Here is a 25,946-nt window from a genome sequence, read left to right as displayed (position 1 = left end):
TGGTCTAAATCTACGGAGCCCTGCACTTTGACATCTCTCATATTCACATCATGGTTTTGGGATGTTAAATTCCAACCTAATTATTATCATCAAGCACAGGCGCTATGGTAATCGCGATACTGGTGCACTGCATTGTCATCAGCTGGTCACACGGAACTGAGACTGGGTCACATGGTGACTGATGAACGCAAGTGATGGTGAGATTTCTGCGTCTCGGCGCGTCAACCTCTCTTCGACCGACGGCGTCAGAAGACTCGGGTCAGGGTGCCCACTCATGACTGGGGTTGGCGCGCATATGTATTCTCCGAAGCATGCTATACTCGCACGAGCGCTCTTTCGTGCAGAGCAAGTGGCACAGCTCGGCCTTTAAGATGCCCTGGAAATCAAGCAGTTTGCCCAGCGCGAACGCAGTGTGGCGACAACCCTTTGACGATAGCATCGATGGCCATTATTACAATGGCGCGCGCGGCGCTTTATGCCAGTGCGTATATAGCTGGCGACTGGTTCTTCTGTGTCGAAAAGGCAACACCGTGACCTACCTACTATATATATATATATATATATATATATATATATATATATATATATATATATATATATATATATATATATATATATATATATATATATATATATATATATATATTCATTTTCTGTCAGTGCATCACAGCAAGCGTTGAGTGCGCTCGGTGGTCAAAACATCATTTAGCCAGCTCCTCTGGTTGGGCGGCTCGCTTTGTCGTGCATGCGAGATCGTTGAGATGAGCGATATCGCGCGCCGGCTACTCGCTCACTGGCCTGCCCTCGTTTTGGACGCACCCGGTCTCGCCTGCGTGTTCGAACCCGGCCTGTATTCTTTTCGGGAACACGGTCAAGTGCGCCGGCGCCTCGTTTGGCCCTGCGCCTGCTTCGCCCCCTTGCTCGTCGGAGGCGTGGTGCGCACTGCGTCGTCACTCGCCACGCTGCCGTGATGAGGCTTCGGTGGCGTCCTTTCCAGGCTTTTTTTTTTTTGCTATCTTCTTTTTTTTTTGACGTGCGTTTTGTTTGCCCCACGAGTTTGTTCTTGCTTCTTTGCTCGTCTCTTTTTCACCATCGTAATGAAAGGAGTAAGAGATGGCCGATTAGTCGGGCGAGGTTACTACGGGCATTGCTTCAGGAACAATGAATGCATGCCGTCGCTCTCATTCACCGCGTGTTGATTTTCATTAACCTTTCAATGGTTTTCAAGTCATTATTGGCAATGAACGGGCCGATCGAGCTGCCCGTTCTGCCCATACTGAAAGCGATCAAATATCAATTCCGCTCTCCAGAACTGACGCTGCACGGAAACTCCGCATCTATGCTCGCAAGCGCACCACGTCACAATGGAACGAGTCACATTTCATCTATGCACGGTTAGGTACCTCAGACCCAACTCTCAGTCTTCGGATTCCTTCGGAATCACGCCGACGAGACGCTACTATGCTGTGCAGATTATGGTTGAGCGTCACATTTACCAATGCGTATACGCGTTCCGCACAGGAATCGCTGACACTGCTGCATACGACCATTGCGGCAGTGACGAAACAACTTGGCACATTCTGTGCGAATGCCCACAATACTACTCGCAGAGACAGTCACTCTGCAATGTACTAGACGAACTGGACAACCAGACTCTTTCGGAAGAAAGAATCCTGCGCTACCGCCAGGTTTTTATGTCGCAGAAGAAGTCTGTCAAGGCGCTCCTGCACTTCTTGCATTCAACCGGCCTGTCCAAACGACTGTGATCGGAACACTCTCAATGTGTGCGCGTGTGAATTTTTTTCTAATTTATTTTTTCTCTCTCTATTCTATCGACTTTCCGAACCTTTTTCCCCACCTGTGTACAGGGTAACAAACCAGTTCTTTTAGGTTAACCTCCCTGTCTCTTCCTTTCATTTGTTTCTCTCTCTCTTGCTCTCTTTGAAACGCTTTGGCTCTCCTTCAGCATCAGTAGTTGTGATGCTTTTGTGTGTTATGTATCTATTTGTTTGTTTGTGTATTTATTTATTCAGGCTTCCTTGTAGAACTTGATACTTTTCCTACGACTAAGAAAAAAGTCACAGCATTGCCTTAAAGGTGAATCAATGAACGCAATACAACAAATTGGAAGGCCACGCGCTGATTGGCAAGCAGATCAAAACGTGCCCCATGTTTCTCATGCACAAATAATGCACGAAACTTACTCAAAGGTACAAATGAACGCGAATAAGCGTCATAAGCGTCACAGTTATTACTTCGCTGTGTCTGAAAAACGTGCTCTTTTCGCACACCGAGACTGTGGAACGATTGCAATGACCTTTGTGCGCCCGGTAACTACAAAAGAATCGTTCCAGTGAAAGCCAAATACTAGCCAAGACGTACAATCCTCCCCACCGCTAGATAATGGCGCGTGAGTGAGCATCCACCCTCTCCTTTCCTCGAGTCACAATAAGCGTGGGAGATGAGATCGCGCACCGTCGTGTCGTGACGATGTGGTGACGCACGCTCATTGCGCCATCTTGCTGGTAAGGCTGAAAACACGATAGTTCCCTCCCCCCCCTCCCGAGATGCCCGTCACTAGCGGTTTCTAGCAGATATGAATAGCTTTACATTTGAACGCTGTAGAACGTGCTCTTCCAAGGCTCAGTGGTTAACGCCTCGCACTCATGGTTCAGAGGTCCCACGTTCGAGTTCGCGCATCGGAGTCTTTTTTTTGTTGCATATATATATATATATATATATATATATATATATATATATATATATATATATATATATATATATATATATATACGTGAACATATACGGTCAGTGACGGCGATGCCCACGTCGACGTCGACGCCGGCTGCAATACCGAGCTGAAAGTGTCTATTATTTATTTATTTATTTATTTATTTATTTATTTATTTATTTATTTATTACAGTACTGCTGGTCTGATCTTCAGACCTTAGGCAGGAGTGGGTACAATCAGTACAAAAAAGGGTTACAATAAACACATATGAAGTATTGCGGCGATAATAACAGCAAAAGAAGAAGAGTACAACGAGTTCATAGAAACACAGCAGCAAGATATTTAAATAAGTAGTGAAACCATGAATAATTGCTATCGCAATACAATAGTTATATCGTGCAAAATTCCTATTTGTGAAGTGAGCATCTAGTGTCTTAAACACCGTTTTGATGAATGCTGATTCTAGACCAAAACCTTTTTTTAACAATTGGCAGCTATCAAGTGGCATCGGACTATTTAGTTCCCTCAAAATACACGTAAAGCGTTACTCATAGATAGGTAAGTGGGATATGAGGGTCGAATGATTTTCAAACACAAGAATTTAGAAAGAGATGAAATATGTATGAGATAAGAAGTCCATTGGGCAACACATCATTGCATATCCGACTGTGAAGAGGCTACAAAAATCTTGCAATTTGAAGTAACCGCACTGCTGCGCGAAGCAGAGCTCACACGGAAACGTTTTTTGGACTAAAGGACATTGTTTTTTCAAAGTGTTGTCCGTTTGAATGGTGCGATAACCCGACTTGGGCAGCATGTTGAAGAAAGGTGTTCTCTGACACTCGTGCATCGCAAGAAATGTTTGCCCCAGCTGGCCAGCATACGCTCGCCCATAACGTGTCCTTGGAGCACGTACGACTTGTTTCTTTTTTTTTCTCACTTCCTTTCATTCGCTAAGACACCCACGTATGCCCATGTTTTTATCTCTTCTTTCTTTTTTTTCTTCAATGATTATGCACTGTGGTTTAATCAGCCCTCAGCACAACAAATATGCAATGGTAGCCAAGTATTTATTTGCTTTTAGCATCACTACTCAAGTGTTGCAGCGTGCTGGCGAAATGCGTAGCAGCCCTTGAACAACGATAACCAAACATGCAAATGACAGGTTCGATGGCGTGATCACTTAATTTCAATCGCTGCGTCTGCAGTCTGCATCAGGCCACTTGTAGAGTTCTCGTGTCGCCCGTGGGCACATATGTGTCAGTGGTTATGAATATTGATAGCACCGCTTCCATGATATGATCAGCTGCAGCCACCGCCGACTGATCCTGCGGCTACCTGTGCTTCCAGTAGCCCCTTTCCCCTTTACCCAATGTCTCATCCATTGCGACAATTCTATTCGGGCCCTCACTATGAACGTTACGTAAGCCGATTCTTTAGCTCCATTTCTCTCATACGCGAGAACAGGATTCCGCTCGAGGGAAATAGGAGAATCGCTCATATTCTGGGTCGCACGAACGGCGGCGCGGCACAGCACAATCTGCTCCATATTCTCCGAAGTCCTTTGCACAATATGCGTGGTGAACTAGGTGCATATCTTAATGATCCTGCGGCTGTTTTGACAACTTCACAAGTGCGCCTGGACAAAGATTTCCCTTGCGAAAGAGATTTAATCGCGGCCGCTTGTTGCACCACCGCCGTTCGCCGGGATACTATAGCTAGCGGTGCTCGAGCCTTGGATGTTTTCTGCTCCAACTCGTCCCGGGTCAAAACGAGCTTTTGTTTTCACAAAAGTTCATAAAACCGTGAATGCTTTCATTTGGGTCGTTCAGATAAAGGGCAGTATAGAGAATGGGCCTTTTCAGCTGAACGCTTCGCGCGCCACAGAGTAAGACGCTTGATGGGTGCTTCGAATGCGTTTTGCAAAACGGAGTTTGATAATATAGTGGGGTTGACTCCACCCAGAATCCCGACAACGGCAGAGCTTTGGTCGATTGGAGGCTAAATGATGCGCTGTTAATAAGACCAGCGCTCCTTTCTAGACTATATGCATTCTCTCGCAATGGGATGCGACAGTCATTCGCATTCCGGTGTAATGGCGGGTCATTTTTAACACGCCTCAATACGTGCGAAGCAGCGAAATCTTTGGGTGCCTCAGCAAACATCAGGGATGCTGAGAGGGTTTCGCTGATGCGGCATTGCATGGATGGAGGTTTCAGCGTTTCTTTACAACCACACAATTATTAGTTCAATATTGCACCGTATGTTGGGCCGTTGTCTACGGGGCTGTCATAACCACGACAAGGAGGGAAGGAAGCTTCCTTTTCTAGGACTCCACTAGGACGTATAGGCTTCTTCAACGTATTTAGGCTAGGAATCTTTTATGTCAATTCATACTAACGTCATGGTACCCGTATAAGATTTGCTTTTTTTCTGCCACCTAATTTAAGAAGATATTGTAATGATTTTATATTTCCGCATTTACTACTCCTCAAATTTGTCTCGTGTGCTCTAGGTGTTTAGCGATCTGGTCTATCTGGCCATTCGAGCTATCGTGAGGTAGTTTATTTTTTACTCTCGGCACAGGTCATCGTGCAACGTGTCTTAATATAGCCCGGAGTAGGAACGCACGCACTGTAAACTCTGTGGGCCGAGAGCCCACCTCGAGGACAGAGGCACGTGACTGGAAAACGCTGAAAGCGCTGGTTCGCAAGACACGTACGCGAAGTTAAGCGAAGGGAGGCAGTGTGACAGGAGAAAGATAAGGCCATCGCGCTCACGGCACGAGGCCAATAGCGACGACCGGTCATCCCATCCGAGAGTGCGCATTTATACAAGCCGAACCGAAAGCGTGTTTATCCGCCGTTCTTTCTCGCTCGTAGACCTCGATAGCGAGTTTCACTTCCGCCGTTTCACGTCGTGCGTAAACTGCGCGGCAGAGCCGCCGTTTATTTTCCTATGCCCGGTGTGCATTCGAAGTGGCCTCCTCGAATGGACGCACTCGGCATAAGCAGCAGGAAAGACTCGGGTGGCCGAAGCGCCGAGAAACCCATTCGGTGCGCCGTGGTGGTTGAGCCCGTGGCGCGCACGAAAGAAGCACCCGACGAGGAGTGAAGGCATGAATGGCGGCGGCATGGTTGGAGGGAGTCTTGTGTGCGGCTTGCCAGGAATGCCCGCGGGCCGTGGCAGGAGAAATTAGGCTCGGAGAAAAGAGAGAGTGGGCCGTCGCCCTTGGCATTCGAGACGCGACATCGTAAAAGTCGAGCGCGTTCCGCGAAGCAGTCACGCGACTGGCGGCAAAGCGGACGCCGCGGCAACGGGCGCGTGTACCCAGCTCTGCCGCGGACCACCGGACGAACGAACTTGGTGGGAGTGCGTGAACTTGAACGCAGACGCGCGTCATTGCAATGGGTGACGAATGGGCACGCAACGCTCTCCCAAGTGCCTCTGCTTGCGCCTCTGCATCGGCCTACGCGCGAATTCTCAGCCCTCTCTTTGTCTCCCCACGCGCTCGCTGAACCTCCGTGACACATGGTGACAGCGCCACCTTTGTTCCTGCGCGTGTGAGAAGCATCTCGTCGCATACCGAGCACAGTGCAACAGCGAAGGGGCGACGTGCCGTGCGTGTGCCCAGTGACGATTGTTCTTGAAGACGTGCTCGGCGAAGGCGCGCTGAGCTGCGATACGTCCTACTGATTCTTTGAGAGAGTGCACGTGTATGAGACTACGGCATCGGGATCGATCCCTCAAAGGTCGCGGGATCGATCCCGGTGGCGGTGGTCGCATTTCAATGAAGGCGAATCGGTAGAGGCCCATGCACTGTGCAATGTCAGTGCACGTGAAACACCACCAGATGGTCGAAAGTTCTGGAGCCCTTCCCGGTGGCGTGCCTTGTAATCGTATCGTGGTTTTGGCGCGTAAAACCTTAGATAATAAAATTCTGAACGATCAGTCAGTGACCTTCTTAACTTGCGTGTTCACCGCCAATTACCGCTTTGGACGCTTCGCGAACAATGAGAAACGCGCCGGTTGACTATAGCAATGTTTGCGGAATGGCAGGACAGTGCGCCATGAACTGTAACATCGCTGCTGCAACTCGCAGCACCGTCAAATAAATTCTGACGCTTTATTGGCGAGGTGATTTGAACTGCAAGGAGCAAGTTCAGACTACGAAAGTAACCGCGCAGTCCACTGGACGTTACGCACGATTCAAAACAACGAAAGATGCGAGTCTGCCACTCTCCAAACAACAAACTGAAATCCGCCGTGGAGACCCAGTGATCCAGTCATGAGCTTCCGGCAATCCTTACATCCTCGGAGGACTTGGTTCTTGTCTCGCCCCACTCGATTTCACAATGGTAGTGGGCTGGCAAGCTGCTTTTCGCAGCGCGGCCGGTAAAGATCTGACGACGCCATCAGTTTTCCAATAATATACTCCTGGGACTACTGCCTGGAAGCCGCAGTCGGTACTCTTTTCAAACCGAGAAACACAATCGATTTGCAATCTTGCTTTCCTCTTTTTGTTTTTCCAACTTCTAAAGACAAGTTGCAGCACTGAATCCTTCAGAAGTTGAGTTTACAAGTAGGCGTTTTTTGTTTCGTTTGTCCTCCACTTAACCATAAAACGTTCAGAGACAGCGGCATCGATAACGTGTACGTTTTTTTTTTTCAGATTGTGTTTGTTTTAAAGGCCGTCTGCTCTCTATTTAAAATGTTCCGAAGCAGCGAGACCTAGCTTTTAGAACAATAAACACGCTATATAGAGGCACGCAATAGTATCTCATTCGAAGTTTTTCACCGCTCATGTCAGATGTAACGTGCTAGAGACGCACACCGGCGTTTACCTTACACTGAGACTGATGTGCAGTAAAGTCTTGGGCGGTAGGTTATGCTCCAAGCAACAGAAAAAAGAATCCACTGTTGCGCATAAGACGCAATGAATATTTTTAAAACTGCACATTGTGGAAACAAAAATAGAAGCTGAATGGCTTTTAGAGCTCCCAGTGACGTCACTGCTGACGTCAATAGCACCGTTTACTGTGGTGCTTTCCGTTCTTCACCATTGCCCCGCCGCGGTGGTCTAGTGGCTAAGGTACTCAACCGCTTACCCACAGGTCACGAGGTCGAATCTCAGCTGCGGCGGCTGCATTTTCGAAGGAGGCGAATATGCTGTAGGCCCGTGTGCTCATATTTGCGTGCACGTTAAAGAACCCCAGTTGGTCGAAATTTCTGGAGCCCTCCACTATGTGCATCTCATTTTCATATAATGGTTTTGCGCCGTTCAACCCCACATATCAATCAATTGTTCTTCACAACATCTATCTCTTGAGATGAAAGCGTAAAAGAGCGTGGTCTTCGTAGCCTCTTCTGGGTGATTACCGATGCCCACCTAGCTGATCAGTAGCCCATATATCGCATAGGCAGCCGTGTTTGGTTAGAACTTTGCAAACATGCTGTGGTGACACTATGAGCGTTGTAAGTTCATATGTATATCGCTTATGCAAACAATTACCAGTTTTTCATTTTAGTAATGCGAAATAACGACAGCGAGAATGCTTCAAACGAGGCCAGAAAAATGTTCCTTTCAAAATGCTGAAGTTTGATGGCGTGACCACATGTTTACGAGCACTATAGTGTTCACCGCAATTTATCTTATCACGCATATCACCTCCTGTGACGACTTAACGGCATCGGTGGCTACAGCGTTAGATTACTATAATATAAGCAGAATATCGCGGGATAAAGTTATGACCATGGTAGCCGTGTATTCCGATTGAAGCGGAGAGCAAAATCGCTTGTGCTCCGAAATCAAAACGGAAATCTCGAGTTTTCGTGTATGGTTTGTTTGTACTGGCTACGACGCTTCTCACTGTAGCTTGGCGCGTATACCTGCAGTCCTAATACACTTCCATCGATTTGCAACAGTACGATATATATATATATATACCTTTGAAATGTATACGGAATCAGCAGCGAAACGCACATATACGGCAAGCAAAGCATATAATGTTGAAAAACAGCGTTCTGCTATGTATACGCGCGTATAAACGACCGACGCGCCGAATTTGCGTTTGTGCATGCGTTTAGCGTACACGCTAATGTATGGAGCCATGGCAGCTGAAAATTACCAGAACTCCTGTTCGGCATCTCCTCAGCAGCTCTTCAGGCCGTCGCATGACTCAGGCACGGAAAGGTCGCCGCCGGCGCCAGTGTAGTCGCTTTACCGCGCTAAGGGAAACAACACGATCCACATGGCGGCACATCCCTCTCGCGGGCGCCTTTCCCAGCGCAGGCGCCCTCGTGTACATTGCACGGCGGGGTTCTGTGGCTCCGCTTTGTAAACAAGCACCGGAGATCCTTGGCGGAGCTCGCTGACGCGACCTAGACGCCGTGGACAGAAAACCCCGCGAGTGTGTCGGGTGACGTCACCAAGCTATTCGGCAGAGGGCTATTTCTGCAAAAACACCTTGGGCCGCATGCGAAGTGGTGCGACGTGGCACTCGCAACACGTTGCGGAGAGCCGAGGTCGTTCCGCGACTTCAGGATCGTCTATCGCCTATATGCGAAGTGGTATCATTCCTCGTTCAACAGTTGAAGTGCACGAATGTCCAATGTTCCAGCGAGTGGTGCCTTTGTTTTTTTATACTATAGGGATACTGATTTAAAGATGGGTAAAGCGTAATTCCTCTCGTATTGCATGCGAGTAGGTCGCAATAACCAAGTATGTAACATACGCATTAGATGGCAGACGCTCGAGCAGAGGTTTGTCTCCTAAGGATTAACTGCATTGTTCAAAAAAAAAACCTACACATTATCCCAGTGTTGCTTTTTGGGGCACTTAGATTACGTCTTTCTGTAGGATACGCTTTACGACCTGCTGGCGTTCGCCCTTGTTTTCAGGGAAAGCGTCAGCGCATGAATTTGGGTGCGTGTGCATGTGTCACCTGCCTGTCTTTTTATTTACTTTCTTTCCCCTCTTTCTCTTCGCCCCTCTTTCTTTTTACGTAGGTCTTGTTGCTTTGAAGACACAGCCTCTACTCCATCGGGAGAAGATGTAGTGCAAGCTATAGTGTTAGAAGCAAGTGAGGATCAGTGAGGCCATGTACTAATCTTGTGCTAACGCTGTCCCTTAAATACAGACTGTTGCTTTAGCACCCGCTAAAGTACGTTCGCAATCGTTTCCTCTCAATTCTTTTTAAATGCAATTGTTATTAGAGTAAAGCTGTGAGAGATGACACTTTATGCTAGACACGCGATGTCCGATGCGTACTCGCGCAGTTCAAAGTCGTCGTGAGCAGACCCTTGGTTATTTAAGCGGTTATTGTTTTTTTTTTCTTATAGTGGTTAAGAGGGACTTACTACCCATGGTTGCTTTAATGTCCGCTTGGACCCACTGTCGTCTTTGCTGAAACGTCATATTTTTCGGGGGACAACATACGAAGATGAAAAAAAATATTTTATTTATTTCTAGAGGATTTTAAATTAGGACCAGCTGTTCAGACTACTGTGCCAATGCTATGTCATTTCTAAATACTGATCCTGGAGCAATTCGATGCTATGACTGGCTAACACCCGCTCAACATTCCGATACTGGAAAGCATGGCTCTCGTGCTTTCTTTACAATCTAGAATGGCGGCTCCGTATGCAACCCTATAAATCAGGTTTTCTACTATACATATAGTGATATTGGCATTCTACATCACTTATTTTTGCCAGCTGTCGCACACGTGCTTCTCATAATGGGTAAAAGTGTAATTTTTAAATGGTACTCTAACTTAGAAGTGTGCAAGCTTGGGCTAGTTGGTATGGCATGACGATAGTTATAGCGCGAGAACAAAACGACGACACAGAGACAAGAAGGACACGAAATACTCGTGTCTTTCGTGTCCTTCTTGTCTCTGTTGATTGATTGATTGATTTGTGGGGTTTAACGTCCCAAAACCACTATATGATTATGAGAGACGCCGTAGTGGAGGGCTCCGGAAATTTCGACCACCTGGGGTTCTTTAACGTGCACCCAAATCTGAGTACACGGGCCTACAACATTTCCGCCTCCATCGGAAATGCAGCCACAACAGCCGGGATTTGATCCCGCGACCTGCGTGTCAGCAGCCGAGTACCTTAGCCACTAGACCACCGTGGCGGGGCCTTCTTGTCTCTGGGTCGTCGTTTTGTTCTCATGCTATAACTATCGTCAGGTACTCTAACAGTTGACTGGAGTCGCAAAAAGTTGAGAAATCGTTGAAAGTGACTATTCTTTTTCTTTAATACATCGCAGTGCCTACGCCTTAGACTGAGACACACAGCTCGCCGACCCAGAAAGCAAGAGAACGCGAATGTGCACACGGTCTGCGCCTTTTGATACCCGTTGCTGTGGAGCTTAAAGCACGTAAGTTGAATACTACAAGTCAGTCAACTATAATAAAAACTGCTCTTTCTTCCCTTTGATATCACATGCAGCCGAATTGTCATGAATTGTGGTTTTTCGTCACCTTGAAAGGAAGGTTCATGTAGAAAGGTAGTTTTTTTTTTTTATTACAAAGGAAGCAATGCCTCTCATGAAATCTAGATGAAAACTTTATTCTGCTAAAGTGGCAACACTATCTGGTATATTTTCCGCTGTGCAAACTATGAGCCTCAAGGATAAGTTCACTGTGTCTGCGCTACCGGTAAGACTGTGACGAATAATGTCTCATGCGCTTCTCAATGCCGCGTTTTAGCTTCTATTTATGAAGTCATAAACTGCTAAAATAAGAAATGCGAAGCATTTCTTTGCATTCTGCAGGCACAATAATCATCTATCTATCTATCTATCTATCTATCTATCTATCTATCTATCTATCTATCTATCTATCTATCTATCTATCTGTCTGTCTGTCTGTCTGTCTGTCTGTATGTATGTATGTATGTATGTATGTATGTATGTATGTATGTATGTATGTATGTATGTATGTATGTATGTATGTATGTATGTATGTATGTATGTATGTATGTATGTATGTATGTATGTATGTATGTATGTATGTATGTATGTATGTATGTATGTAAAACAGCCTACGTCTGAGTGTTTTCGTGATCACCCCAAGGATAAACCAAAATTAGTATCGTGGGCTAAGATGGTTTGACGAATATGTCTCGCTGTTCATGATATGAATAACGTCACAATTCCGTCGCGTACGTTGTCTGACCATTTCCGTCAGACATGTGGCACTTAACTGCGGGCGGGTATGTGCTAAAGGTGATTGACAGTTAATATCTACCCGAGAACTGCGAGAACAGACATGGGTATTTTTAACGCGTAGGCCTTAAGAAAAAGCTGACATCGACAGCTCTGACCCTACGAATAGAAAAACAAATGTCAGACGCCTGGTTTTTCCTTTGCTCTTTTAAAACACTTTATTACTCATATTAATGAGATTCGTTTCCCGAAAGCAAGCCTGTCTAAGGCCTCTTTTTCAGGCACCGGCGTGGCTGTGTGGTAGAATACTGGGCTGGCACGTGGAGGACCCGGGTTCAAAACCCATTGTGTCCGCGATAGTGGTTACGGACACTGGTGGTGTAGGTAGGCAACTACGGCACATTAGACCCTTGTTGTGATCTCATAACAGCATAGAGCAGGTTGAGCGATTTCCCCTCTGTGTCTCTTCTGTATGAGGAGAAAAACATCAGTCATTCCTTTCTATCTTGTGGCCAGCTCACGTCATTGAGGAGAAGATTCATATTACTACCTCTTCGAAATCTGGGTTTGGAAAAATATCAGAATGAGGTGTACTTTCTTTCGGCGTCTCTACTGCGGGCTACTGTCACACGGATGTTTTCTTCGCTATTGCGAAATTTGTAAATCAGTCTAAAAGAATATCTAGCTAAATTATTCATCTTTCAAATACCTCATCAATATTATAAAGCACTTCATTTTGCTATATTAGTTATTTATAGCTTATATTAGTAGTATACTAAATAAAATACTGAAAAAATTCCCCTACTACTCGGCCAATATCCTGCATGAGGTATGAGCTATGAGAAGAGGTGAAGAAAAAGAACAGCAGCTTTCGCCGTAAAAAAATGCTAAAGGTCAGGAGACGTCAGGAAAAGTGCAGTAATTTATGGTCAGTTAGAGTCCTCACAGAATGAGCATCGAGGAACGAGAAATTGTGGTCTACGATGGCAGAGAGTTGGACGGAGTTATAAATTAAGAAATTCGCTAGGACAAAACGTAATTAGATCACGTAGGGCAGGGTAGACTGGACATCATTGCTCAAGGCCTTCATCCCGCAGGGACTCAAGACAAGATAATGATGATGACGATGACAACGACTATGACGCCTTGCATAGTGCAATGTAGAATTAATTTTTTGGACCTTGTCTTTATTTGCACATAGCTTACTAGTTGGTATTAACGTAGTGATGGCTTCGATTTGGGGTCACAATATGAGACAAATTTATTACTTTGTAATGTGTGTGTGTGTGTGTGTGTGTGTGTGTGTGTGTGTGTGTGTGTGTGTGTGTGTGTGTGCGTGTGTGTGTGTGTGTGCGTGCGTGCGTGTGTGTGTGTGTGTGTGTGCGTGCGTGTGTGCGCGCGCGCGCACGTGTGTGTGTGTGTGTGTGTGTGTGTGTGTGTGTGTGTGTATGTGTGTGTGTGTGTGTGTGTGTGTGTGTGTGTGTGTGTGATGGAGACACCCACGGCATATACTGTACTACATTGTTATGAAATCATGTATAACGTAAATTAGGAAATAAGGCCGTCTACATCACAAGACACAGCTGTGTTGCCATCTGCGCCTAAAGAAAGAATCAGATATGATCATTAATGCTGCCTTCGTGGCTACAGCGTGCTGGGCAAAGTAGCTTGCCGAGTGGAGCAATTGCGGCGTCCTCCAGCTTGAGGCGTTTAAATATATGTGAGTGGTGGTGTGGCTCTCATGTCATTACGTAACGTAACACGCCTGTCTAGGCGACCACCCCTGAGCTCATCCACAGAGCGATCTCTGTGAGAAACATGAGTTCTCTTGTCATATGATATGTAGACTGGTCAAGGCCGTCCGGCCGTCTTCAAAAATACAAGCATAACGAACGTGTGGTACGGGACAACAATTGGACTAATTTTAATTCGGGGTCCGTCATGGTTAACCTATCCGGGTTTGGCTGAGCGTTTCACTACTGCTGATTCTGCCTGCTTCTGTCTACCGCAAGTAACATGCAATTACTGACTGCCAGTCTTACCTTCACTTCCGGGTTCTACTTATGGGTTCTTAATTCACTATTTAAGCATGGCTGAGAACACACTAAAAGCCTTATCGTGGCTCGTGTTAACCGTACGCACATTGAGTCGTGTGGTCAAATGCTCCGGGATGAATACGAATATGAAGACGATAATGACTTATTTTGGGCCTGTTGGTTAATCACCTTGAAGAATGAGCAGCCCCAGGCTGCACGAGGAAAGAATAAAAGGGCGCACATGTGCGTTACATTGATTTCTAATAACGTTTCTATCCGACGGAAAACAAGCGCCGATGGATTACAATAGCCGCTCTCTCGCATGTTCACTAGTCTGCGTCACTCGAAGGAAATGACGCAGGGCGTGATAGTGGTATTTGCTCCTACACCAGCTTTGCTTATTGCTTATTGGCGTCGCAGCAGTGATCAATCAAAAAGTCATCACGATTTGGACGGGAATCACCTAGGGACATGCGCAAATCAAATCAAATCACATCAAATCAAAGAAAAAAGTAAGAAATAAAGAAAAAAGAAAGAAAGAAAAGAAGGAAGGAAGGAAGGAAGGAAGGAAGGAAGGAAGGAAGGAAGAGAAAAAGAAAGAGAGAAACAAAGAAAGAAAAATAAAGAAAGAAAGGAAGAAAGAAAGAAGGAAAGAAAGAAAGAAAGAAGGAAAGAAAGAAAGAAAAAAAGAAAGAAAGAAAGAAAGAAAGAAGAAAGAAAGAAAGAAAAAAAAAGAAAGAAAGAATCGGCAGTGATTCTGAGCTAACGATTGATCGTGTTTCGATCAGGATTTTGAGTGTTCAAATTTTCCTGAAGCACTGCTACCAGACCTCGCAACCTCTTCCAAGCATGTCAGCTTGCAAGAATGTCGTGCATATAGCATCACAGGTGTAGTAAAGAGCAAAGGTATCGGTGTCATTGCTTCGGAGTAATTACGTCACGATAAGAGACACACTTTTCTTCCTTGTTTTCGTCCATGTTAATCTCATACATATTTGTCATTCCTTTTGCAGGACTAAAAAACAAATAATAAGAAACAGTTCTATAGGTGCTTCTTTGCTGTTCTCATACTGTCTGGCGCAGAGTCCCAATTTTATCGTTTATGTGTTGAGCCTATGACGAAAAAAAAAAGAAAGAGTAAGCTACACGAAGATCAGCGCAAGAGGAGAGAACTCGGTCGGAAAGTATACCTGCGTGTATAATAAGGCATTAATTTTGAGTGCCATGATGGCTTGAAATACGCCTCATATACGGTTTCTATCTACTATTTGTAGCCAGCAGTGAAAATATGTTTCATATCGACCAGCATCGCTTTGAGTCGCCTTGACCAGCACTGGTCGTAGCTATTGCACATTCATGAATAACCGAGAATGAAGACTCCAACACTGAAATGCTAAGGCAGTGCACGCTTGATACGGACAGCGTGTGTTCGATTCCCACTGTACACAAGTTCTTTTTTTTTCTTCCACTTTCATTTAGATAGGCTGCCTCGGTGGCTCAATGGTTACGGTGCCCAGATACTGACCCAAAAGACGCGTGTCTGATTTCCGCCACGATGGTCGTATATATTCCGATAAAGCCAAGGTTCTGTGCAATGCCACTGTACGTTAAACGTTAGAAACCAATCCACCACTTAAACGTTTCTCACAGTCTAAGTCGCCTTTGAACGTTAAGCCTCACAAACCAAGCCGTTTCGTACCTCGTCAATTCTGCACTTTGTTATTTTCAAAGAATAAAAATTGTTTTCCAACCTATTCCTTGACTTCGTACAATTGTGTCTAACAAAAGATTGCTCAGAGGCGTCTTCTTGTCGCTCATTTCAAAACATGGTTCTATAATAGCATGGCTGCTTCTGTCGAGACTACAGACAAACATCTGATCCTTGCCCACGTGATACCACCTACCCGATATCGCAACGTTTTCACGTTGGAATCATACCGCATTGGTGTTAGCTGACCCGCAGGGCGCGGGTTCGAATCCCGGCTGCGGCGGCTGCATTTCCGATGGAGGCGGAAATGTTGTAGGCCCGTGTGCTCAGATTTGGGTGCACGTTAAAGAACCCCAGGTGGTCTAAATTTCCGGAGCCCTCCACTACGGCGTCTCTCATAATCATATAGTGGTTTTGGGACGTTAAACTCCACATATCAATCAATCAACCGCATTGGCGTTATCAACACTAGATAATTTGATCGTTATAATCACCATTGATTAATCCAGGCGGGCATCGAAAACAGATGAGTAGTTCCTAACCCACAGTAGTGCCTTTCATTGCAGGCGATGATGTTGTCGGCTGTTTGCGCAGTGAAAGTACAGCTGTAAACTGTGATGAAATTTCTCAAAGTTTTTAGTCACGTCATCGAGCGCACCATTCAGAGTCACAGGAAAGTTACAGAACGTCACAGACCAGTTGTAAACCTGGATACGTTGTGCCAACTTCCGAGTTGGCAGTTGTCGATACTGTCGAACAAGAAAGCTGGCGTGTTCTCATGACGCTTGCAGCCTTGACGCTCTATTGTCAGCCACGCAAGGATTCATTACCAAACAGCACTTGCCTTTATCAACGCTATTTGCCAGCAACAAAGCTTCTGAAATACGTAGAGCTTTTCTTTAATACCCCTCGATGTTGCGTACAACTTAATGAGTAATGACTTCAAATGCTCTTGATGCGCGTTTTTTTATAAACTGGGCATACCAGGCTGAATACGCTGATTCTCTTCTAGTCTTAGCACCTTGATCATGGTGAACTGCAAAACAGCGGCCAATATTTATAGGGATTTTGTAGTTAGGACACTTTAATGTGAAATGGTGTTGTTCAATGGAAACAGGGCCCGGATTCATAAAGCTATACAGTTCATTCATAAGTACACAGCAGCGTGAAAGAAAACAAATCAGGAGCTTTAGGTGCCAAAACAACAATATCATGAGGTGCGAAGTAGTGGGAAACACCAAATCAATTTTGGCCACGGGTGTTCTTCCGATTGATACGTGGTGTTTAACGTCCCAAAACCACCATATGATTATGAGAGACACCGTAGTGGAGGGCTCCGGGAATTTCGACCACCTGGGGTTCCTTAACGTCCACCCAAATATGAGCAAACGAGCCTACAGTATTTTCACCTCCATCGAAAATGCAGCCGCCGCAGCCGGGATTCGATTCCGCGACCTGCAGGTCAGCTGCCGAGTACTTCAACCTCTAGACCACCGCGGTGGGGAACGGGTGTTCTTCCATTTCGCTTCCATTATAAAGCGCGGCTGCTGCGAAAGAGAATAAAGCCCGCATTTTTTTTTATGTTAGCAGCATATCCTCTTAGCTCCTAAGCTATACCACGGCACATCCACTTCGCCATTGACAAACAGCCTGGCCTCTGAGTATATCCAGTGCCGTCAGGAACGACTAATTTCCTTTTGCTCAGTATTCTAGTGTAAAAGCTTGATTTCGGTAATAATGGCCCAGTTTCCCGTGGCACATGCAATGCACAAGTCGACCGTGTGACTTGAGGTTACCGTCACGAAATGAGATACGATCGTCGGTAGGTCAATATATGTGGAACATCCGCCGAGCACACGTTCTGCCGCTGCAAGCTTTGCAATCGCCGTTCATGCTCAAGGTTGGTCCATCGAGATTACATACGGGGGTGTGTCAAAATGGGCTCTTTTCGTCGTCAAGTTACGCTAATGAGGACATACAAGTGCCGTCACGCCCGTGCAATCGAGCTCCGGAAGTGCGTGCCCAGCTTGTTTGTTGCTCTGTGGACACAGCTGGTCTCAAGGGCACCGCTCAGGAGGAGGCCGATTCCGTTTGGCCCGCATAGTGCGTGCGTACACACATTCGGGTTCGCAGACAGCCGCAAGCGCGCCGCACAGTCCGCCACCGAAAAACACGCGTACGCGAGCTCTATGAGGGAAGCCGCGCGTCGGGGAGATTGCCTCACATCGCCAACAACGCGTTCTCATTGATATAGAGCTCGGCGGCGGCGGCCTGTATCGGACGCCGCTGGCGGCTTCCTCTCGCGTTTCCTTTCTCCTCCGCACGCGCTGCTCTCCAGGAGAGAATCGAGTGCAGCCAGGCCTTGCCGCTGCTGTTAGGCCGCCTCTCCTCCTCCGCGCAAGGGCTTCCTGCGATATCGACATGAACCATCTCCGAGAATCGCGGGTGCCGACAGCGTGGCCTCCGATTGCGACTCGATCCCGACTGTTCGTAATATATATATATATATATATATATATATATATATATATATATATATATATATATATATATATATATATATATATATATATATATATATATATATATATATATACGTCTTCAGGGACAACTTTCCTCGTGGCTGGCCGTGGTCAATGGAGCGGCATTCAAGCCTCTTCCTTGGCGCGAGCAGGGTGCAGAACGAATTGAAAATGGCTCGTTAATCTCGAGGAAAACTCGGTCGCACGTGTGTGTCTGTTAACTGCCAACATTCAGTGCGTACTTCTTTTTTTTCTCTCGCCTCACCTGCGTGTTTTCTTTCTATTCGGAAGCCCTGAGCATCGAAGTTGTGCGACACCTGAACCACGCGCGGACTCACGCACACCGCCTCGCGTGAGCTTCGCCACCGCAGGGAGGCATTGGCGTAAGTACGCGAATGTTCGCAGTAGAGGTGGGGAAACGACCGTAAATATCGTTCGGTGGCCGCTGGAATTCGGCGCCGCTGAATCGGTCCGCGTGGCTGCGAAGGCAGGGAAGCGGTGAAAAGGTCGACTCCGCGAACTCATTTCGGGCGCGCGCACTTTTACAGAAGAGGGAGAACACGGTGCCTCTTTCACGCAGTAGTCGCTACCGTTGCTGCCGCTGATGTGCGGCAGTAAAGCAGTCTAGAAGGCGAGTCGCAGAACGGCGTATAAAACCTGGAAAGGCAACTCCTTGAGCTATTTTACGACCTGCGTCGAGCGCATGCTCCGTGATAGGCAGAGAAAGATACAATGCTTGCAAGACAGGGAGCGAGAGAGAATAAAAAGGGTAGCCTGATCGAAACCAGTCTTCCAAAGTTTCTTGCAAAAGGGTTTCAATGCGATTTTTGCGTGGCTCCTTACTTCTCTCTCCAGGAAATGATATTTTGCTGTTCAGCATCGTTTCTCGCACCCGCTTCTACGTAGATGTCTTTACCCCTTCGCACGCAGCATGCCACATATATCAGTAGTAAGAGTTTTTCTTATCGCTCTTGTCGTTCATATTGTAATGCGCAATCTGTGAGAACATGGCTCACGTAATCGTTGTTCAAGCCCCAATGATATGCTTTTCTTTCTTTTAAATGCAAAGCATTTCTTAGCGAACTCCAGTGAGTTTGACCATATCTATTTATCTAGCCGCCTAAGACTTTTAGCTCTCCTGGCCGTTTGGAGAATGGGATCTATACTAAAGTTGGAATGACATAACCTGACTGTATGAGGAGCATAAATTACTAGTATTAACATAAAAATCATGATATGTATGCCCTAAATGTCATGGTTTACATATCATGGCCTTGCTGCTCCTGCAGTGGTTTCGTTCACATGACATATCGCAAAACTGGTATGGTATGACTGCATGGCGATCATAAGTGATAAGCCCTCAAGTGCAAATCATGACATGTGTGTCATGTAAGAACATGGCTACATGCCACGCTCGTAATGCGCTCGCAGTCGTGTCGCTCGTTTCAAATATACCAAACTTGGTATTACGTGGCGCGAATGGATGACGAAGGTATATAACTGGTGCAAACATGATAATAATGAGATGCATGTCATGTAAGAACGTGATACATACTACGCTCGTAGTTCGCTGGCGGCCGTTTCGCTAGCTTTACATACACTAAATTTGGTGTAACGTGACGTGAATGGATGACGAAGGTAAATGACATGTCCAAACATCATAATGACACGCGTGTCACAGAAAACAAGACAACATACTACGCTCATGGCGTGCTCGCGGTCGTTTCGCTAGCTTCACATGTACCAAATTTGATATTACGTGACGTGAGTGGATGACGAAGGTATATGTTTTTCGCCTGTTTTCCACGGTATACCTTTGTATCAGGCATCAATCAAATCAGGCATCAATACTTTAAAAAGGCGAGAAAATTCGGTGATACATTGCACTCATGTGAGGCAATGAATTGCGCCTATCTGTGGACGGTGTACTGTTTCTTTTTCCTCTATTACAACTAGAGCTTTCACGAGTAACCCACATATGTTTGCGGTTGAATAGTGGACATCTCAGGAGCGGTCCGGTTTTTCTGTTGGGAGGAGGCCTGAAGCTTAAGTATGCATATGAGGTTCTGCTATGTTTCGAAAGCAGGTCATAGATCCTGCCCAGTTAGGGACAGTTATGTAATTGTCCTACTTATCGATAAATTATATATTCAAGAGCGAGAAATTAGTACACCAATCGTGCCTTGTTTCGGTATCCCAATGAATAAAGTAATAAAATTGCATTTTTTTTTCTTTTTTGCTGGACTGCTGTAATTTTAGCATCATTCTCCATTTTTGTCTTTACTGCTCCTATAAATGAGACTTTGAAGGTGTGTTTGAAGAACTAAAGTTTCCGCCCTCCGGCGACTTGTAGTTTCAGCCAGTCGTGCTGAACAACTGAAAGATCTCTCAGCAAAATCGGTTGGCAATTTATTCTGCTTTGCCCCACCACATACCAAGTGAAAGCATTGGTCTATGGACGCATTTTCGAGGTCATAACATGGAAGTATCGCAGCGGGAAAAGACGACTACACGCGTGTCGCAAAGACACTTGTTTCGTACTGCACGGGTTCGTCCACTGTGAAATGTGGCTGCTTTTGCAGTGAGTGAGCTTTGAGCAGTATGGACTGCGTAAATGTACAAATAGAGTTTTGTTTTTGTTTAGCCCCGTCATTTGACTTGATGAATACATTTTATGAACGCTGTGTCTATTGAGCCATATGAAAGGAGAATTCATGTGACTCACGTACGGTGTTTTATAGGACATGTAGGTGAACCTTCGCACGTGTCCATATATTCACTTTTTTAGCGCACACAGAAGACAATGACAAGAAAGATAGACACACGAGTGCAACGGAAAACTCGTGTGCTTGTAGAAATGGAAATGTTCTCCTGGCTTTATTTGGCTTGGTTTGCTTCCGGTTGTCTTGTTATTTCCTGTGTACCCAATTTTTTGGCAGTTCGCTCAATGCACAGTATGTAGATCACTCATGGATTGAAACGCCTCATCCTTTTCTTTTTTTTTTTTCATCGTGGCTTATATGTGCGATTGCTCGGGATAACCGTGTCATGTCACTACAAATGTGGCTCTCTGGAGGTAATTTTAGCTCCGATGCAAGTGTTCTCGTAAACATTGCACCGATAGAACTCGCACTTATATGGTTTGTGTCACATTGGTGAGTCATATGATCTGTAGATGCCTGAAACGAAACTACTAGCAATACTTAGCCCCAAATGTTCACTTTTCGATTCGTGAGTGCTACACGTATATATGGGGAAATAAGCAGTCGAACAATATACTGGAATAATCGGCTCTAGTGTAGCCTACATTAACACATGCATTACAACTGAACTATATTTACCAACAAAAAAAAACACTGAAGGGAACCCTGATGGGCTACGAAGCAGCAGCTGAGCGCATGGCGTTGAAACAGGCGTCGACGCGGCTGCTGGAAGAACGGTTTGAAGCGAAACTTGGAGTAACATTTACTCGAGTAAACGTCTGTTTGAAACGAAAACACACGGGAGGCGGGTTGGGTTTCGTGCAAGTTTCATCGCAGATAAACGAGCCGAAGGAGTATACAGATTTAGTCACGCGTCCGCAGCAGCCGTATGGATGCAGCCTGCTAGCCTTATGCAATGGCAGGCCGCGTACGTGTGGCTGCTACGGACGCGCAACTAAATCTGTCTACTGTATCCACTCGACGTGTGGTGGACCGTTGCGGGCGGTGGAGAGGGCGAAGTGAGCGAGAAGTGTGTTGCGAGCGGGCGGAGGAGCCGGCAGCTGCTGCGGATGAGGTTGAGAGTGATGTCAATGCGCAGCTGAGACTTGACCCACTCAGCATCGCTCCAACACCTTCAGCGAGGGGTTTGTGCAGATGCTTGGGACAGTGTTACACATGCTAGTCAGAGAGCTGCTTCGCATCTAATACATCATATATATTCCGATTTTTTTCATTTGTGGTTGGCAATACTAGTGGTGGCGGAGGGCGTGAATCCTCCGTGAATGTTGTGGTCGAAGAACAACTGCTCTGATGGTTTAATGTTTTTATTATTAATATTAATATTGTCAATTGCAGCGTTGCACACACTTCACAGTCACACTTATAATGTAGCTTTCAAACTTTGGTGCAGAAGCTCTATGAGATAAAGCCTGAACCTGGTGTAGGTGCGGTGGCGAACTCTTAAAGGGGAAGTTCCTGCTCGATAAATGAGTGTCGACACACTTGCCGATGTCATCAGCTATGCGTCGGTGCTCTGTTCTCAACTCATCGACTTATGACGTAGGCGAACATAGTCGCAGTCTTTGCCCGCAAGTCGCCTTGGTAGTCGAAGCAGTAAAGAAGTATTGCAATAGTCAGCTGCAGGTTAAAAACACCGTGGCCTGTGCCGCTCAAAGGCAGCATGCATGTTCAAACTAATTGCGTTCGTCGTCCCGCTCATATATGCACCCATGCACACGCCACCGGCTTAGCTTTCCTCAGACTGCGCCTTGTCGCTACACTTTTCCACCTGCCGTATGGTTTTGTGCGTTAGAACTTATTGATGTGTCTGGGCAAGTCGCATTTGGTGCAATCAGCCTTAACTTGTATAGTACCTGGCTGAGGTGACTTGTGCAATTGCAGAGAATTGAAACGTAAGAAAATTGAAATTGTGTGTGTGTGGGGGGGGGGGGGGGGGGTCGCTGCTGAAGCGGAGGTTTTTCGTACACGAGGTTATAGACATCCTTCTGTTTATATAATTCTCTCCATAGATGCGTACGTTCTGTAGCTATACGCACCTTTGGCATTGACTTGCTGACCTTGTGATCGCGTTATGGAAGCCGGCAAAATGCAGAAACCTTCAAAAAAAAACTGACTGGGGTGCAAAACACGCTTAGGTAGCGTGCGTTTGGTGCTCGTCGAAGATTCCCTGCTAGCTTGCGCCAGCCCACCACATGATTGTGAATGCTAAGCTGAAAAGACAATGACGGGACGACACAGACGGATCGCGTGAAACTGATTTGTTGTAACATAAATATTAAAAAAGGGGGTGGGGAAAGGCCTAAGATCACAAAATACTCACTTCTGGCAAATAAATTATTCTATATATGTTTTTCATGGTTAATAGACAGCATGGCGGCGGCTTTTATCGATTTCTAATATTTTTTCTACACGGAGTATCATGTATATAAAGTTTATTTTTGATGGCGTAATTCTTGGCGAATGAATAAATCACGACCTACGAACTTTAGCATATTGCAAAATTTATATACACTGCAAAGTTAGGAATGACACTCGTTTCTTGTTTCGATGTGAATACAATGTCCTGCTCATTCGCGCTCCTACAGTTGTTCGAGAAGGGCACTCGTAAAAACTACACAACATGTGGTGTCCCTGCTGAAATAGAGACGACTAGGCTAAAGTAGTATTAGTTGTACTCGTAGTCGTGGTAATAATAATAATAATAATAATAATAATAATAATAATAATAATAATAATAATAATAATAATAATAATAATAATAATAATAATAATAATAATAATTTATTATTATTATTATTATTATTATTATTATTATTATTATTATTATTATTATTATTATTATTATTATTATTATTATTATTATTATTATTATTATTGAAAACTTACTCACAGGGTATTTTATACATTCGCCTGAAAAGACTGGAAGGATAGCCGTCCTTTTCCTCTAAGTCGATGTGTTCTTCTCCCCCTCCCCCCCCCCCCCCTATTCCCACTCCGAAAGCTTGTCGCACGTAACGTGGTTTCGCACTGTCTCCAAGATCGATGGCATTGAAAGCTTTTTTTTTTTCTGCTTACCTCATTTCGCACTGCCTCCGTGATCAGCCCTCCTTTGACCAAGCGTCAGCGTCACGTCACGGCGTTATCATGTGACAGTCGCGTCAAGCGACGCCAAGAGTGAGCGTGCTTATGACGGCCCTTATGTTGACCATCTATGACGTTCTGGTGACTTAACATGGCGATTTCATGACGTTATGGTAGTATTTAGCATCACTCGTGTTGGCGCCACTGCGCGGCTTGCGGAAGGTCAATAGTAGCGTTTGACGAGGCATCTAAAGCTTCCGCTTTCATAGTAAACGCTGGAACAATAAATGGCTGTGACGCGTCTATATGTTGGGTAATCTGATAATCTGTCCTCTTTCGCCTCCAACACGTTTGGTGTAATACTCTGATAATTATTTGGAAAAATATATTGAAAAATTTAACGAAAGTCTTTTTTTAACGCTAAGGGCACATTCTCATAGTACCATGAAGCACTGCGGCTTTTTTACATATACGAGAACTGTCAGATGCGCATTGATAGTTTAGGCAGTACGTTGTTCTCCTTTTACTTAAACGTGAGTTCAGCGTAAGCGCAGTGTTTGTGACGAACCGTGCTCCTACACCGAGCGTTGTTCTCCCGTTCAGAGCCAAAGCCTTGCTTACATTTTTTTAGTAGCATGACGCCGCTTGGGGGCTGGTTTCATTATCTAAGTGAGCGTCTCGTAATTTCCAACGACACGACGATAGCTATCTGAATAGTTGTCCATGTTTCGGTTGAAGAAAAAACGCAATACACGGAAGCTGTTCATCGATAACGTGGCATTCTGCAAACGCATAAGGAAGAATGCCAAGTCCTACAACTATCCAGCTGATGGCAGCGGCCAAGCTCGGCGCGTCCTTTGAAGTGTCAAGTCAAGAGCACTGGCTCACACATCATGATAGGACATAGCGCCGCCGCTTCGCGGGGCTTTGGTTCAGTGGTGGGCTGGCCATGGGAGGTGGCTGCCAGCAGCAATGTATGTGTACGCCATCCCAACGGAACGCCACATGAGCGTGGGAGCGTGTTGCATGAAGGACGAACACGATATTCACAGGTGCGGTTGCCATCAGTAAAAGGCAAGTGCAGAAGCGAGGCCACGTAGATCGACGTGAGTGGAATGTCATGACTCCTGGGTTACTGTAGTTGCGGTTGGAGCTGATGTGGTATGGGTAATGAAGGACGAAGGGAAAAGCTGCTCTTTCCACCAGTTTATGTCACTCTTCATATTTTACGCGTGTGAAGTTGATAAAAAGGCTGGGGCGGAATATCTTCTGATGAATAATTTTCTGCGATGCCTGTGAGGCTGGTAAGGCGCCGATGGAATTTTCATACTCGGCAATTGCACTCTTGTTATACATGTATGTTTTTTTTCTTTTTTTTTTTGGCAGTCGCGCTCCTGTCATCTTCGCTCATGGACTCTACGTCGAGGCATAAATACATTCTTAAAACTACAGGGACATTCACATTACTAATCAACAAAACTAGCTAATTAACTTTATAATTATGATCGGGGGGTCCTTCTTTAAACGGGAAAGCTCTTGGCCTTCACAATTAAAGTGACTTCACTTGGAATCACAGACAAAAGTTTATATAATTTTGATGAAATTTAAGATCAATACGGCAACCGATTGCACCAGGGAGGAAGGGCCGCTCTCTTACGTCAGACCAAAACCTCTCGTAACAAGGAAAGAACAAAATTTAAGCGAAGGCGCGTCGTGGCAGTGTATTGTCGAGAAAAGTGGCCAGTATTCTTATTTGCACCATCGGATAGGCTTATCTTTGCGAGTGATAAGTGGTACTCCTATATATTTTCGCAGAAATTAAAAAAACTTGACATTAACATTTTATTACTTTGTAAAACATATAACTTAGGGCCAGCCAGTGCAGTGTTTCTTCTCAAACGGTGAAATGTTTTTTTTTGCGTTGGTTTATAGTTTACGCAAAATTCAGACAATTTCTATATATCAT

The 25,946-nt window shown here is 45.5% G+C and overlaps 1 protein-coding gene across 4 annotated transcripts in view; it reads left to right on the top strand.

Annotated features, from left to right (window-relative positions):
* The window catches only part of LOC119187757 (protein NDNF), a 189,019-nt gene that overhangs the window by 40,414 nt on the left and 122,659 nt on the right, over positions 1 to 25,946 (top strand). For 2 of the 4 annotated variants that reach the window (XM_037435836.2, XM_037435835.2), the window contains exon 2: positions 11,011 to 11,121. The exons of the other annotated variants lie outside the window; for them this stretch is intronic. The gene's annotated coding sequence lies outside the window, so the exon portion shown is untranslated. The remainder of the gene's footprint in view (positions 1 to 11,010; positions 11,122 to 25,946) is intronic. 4 annotated transcript variants of the gene reach the window in all.

Source organism: Rhipicephalus microplus, chromosome X (genome assembly GCF_043290135.1).
Source record: "Rhipicephalus microplus isolate Deutch F79 chromosome X, USDA_Rmic, whole genome shotgun sequence".
NCBI lineage: Eukaryota > Metazoa > Arthropoda > Arachnida > Ixodida > Ixodidae > Rhipicephalus > Rhipicephalus microplus.
This window is presented reverse-complemented; position numbering and strand designations above follow the sequence as displayed.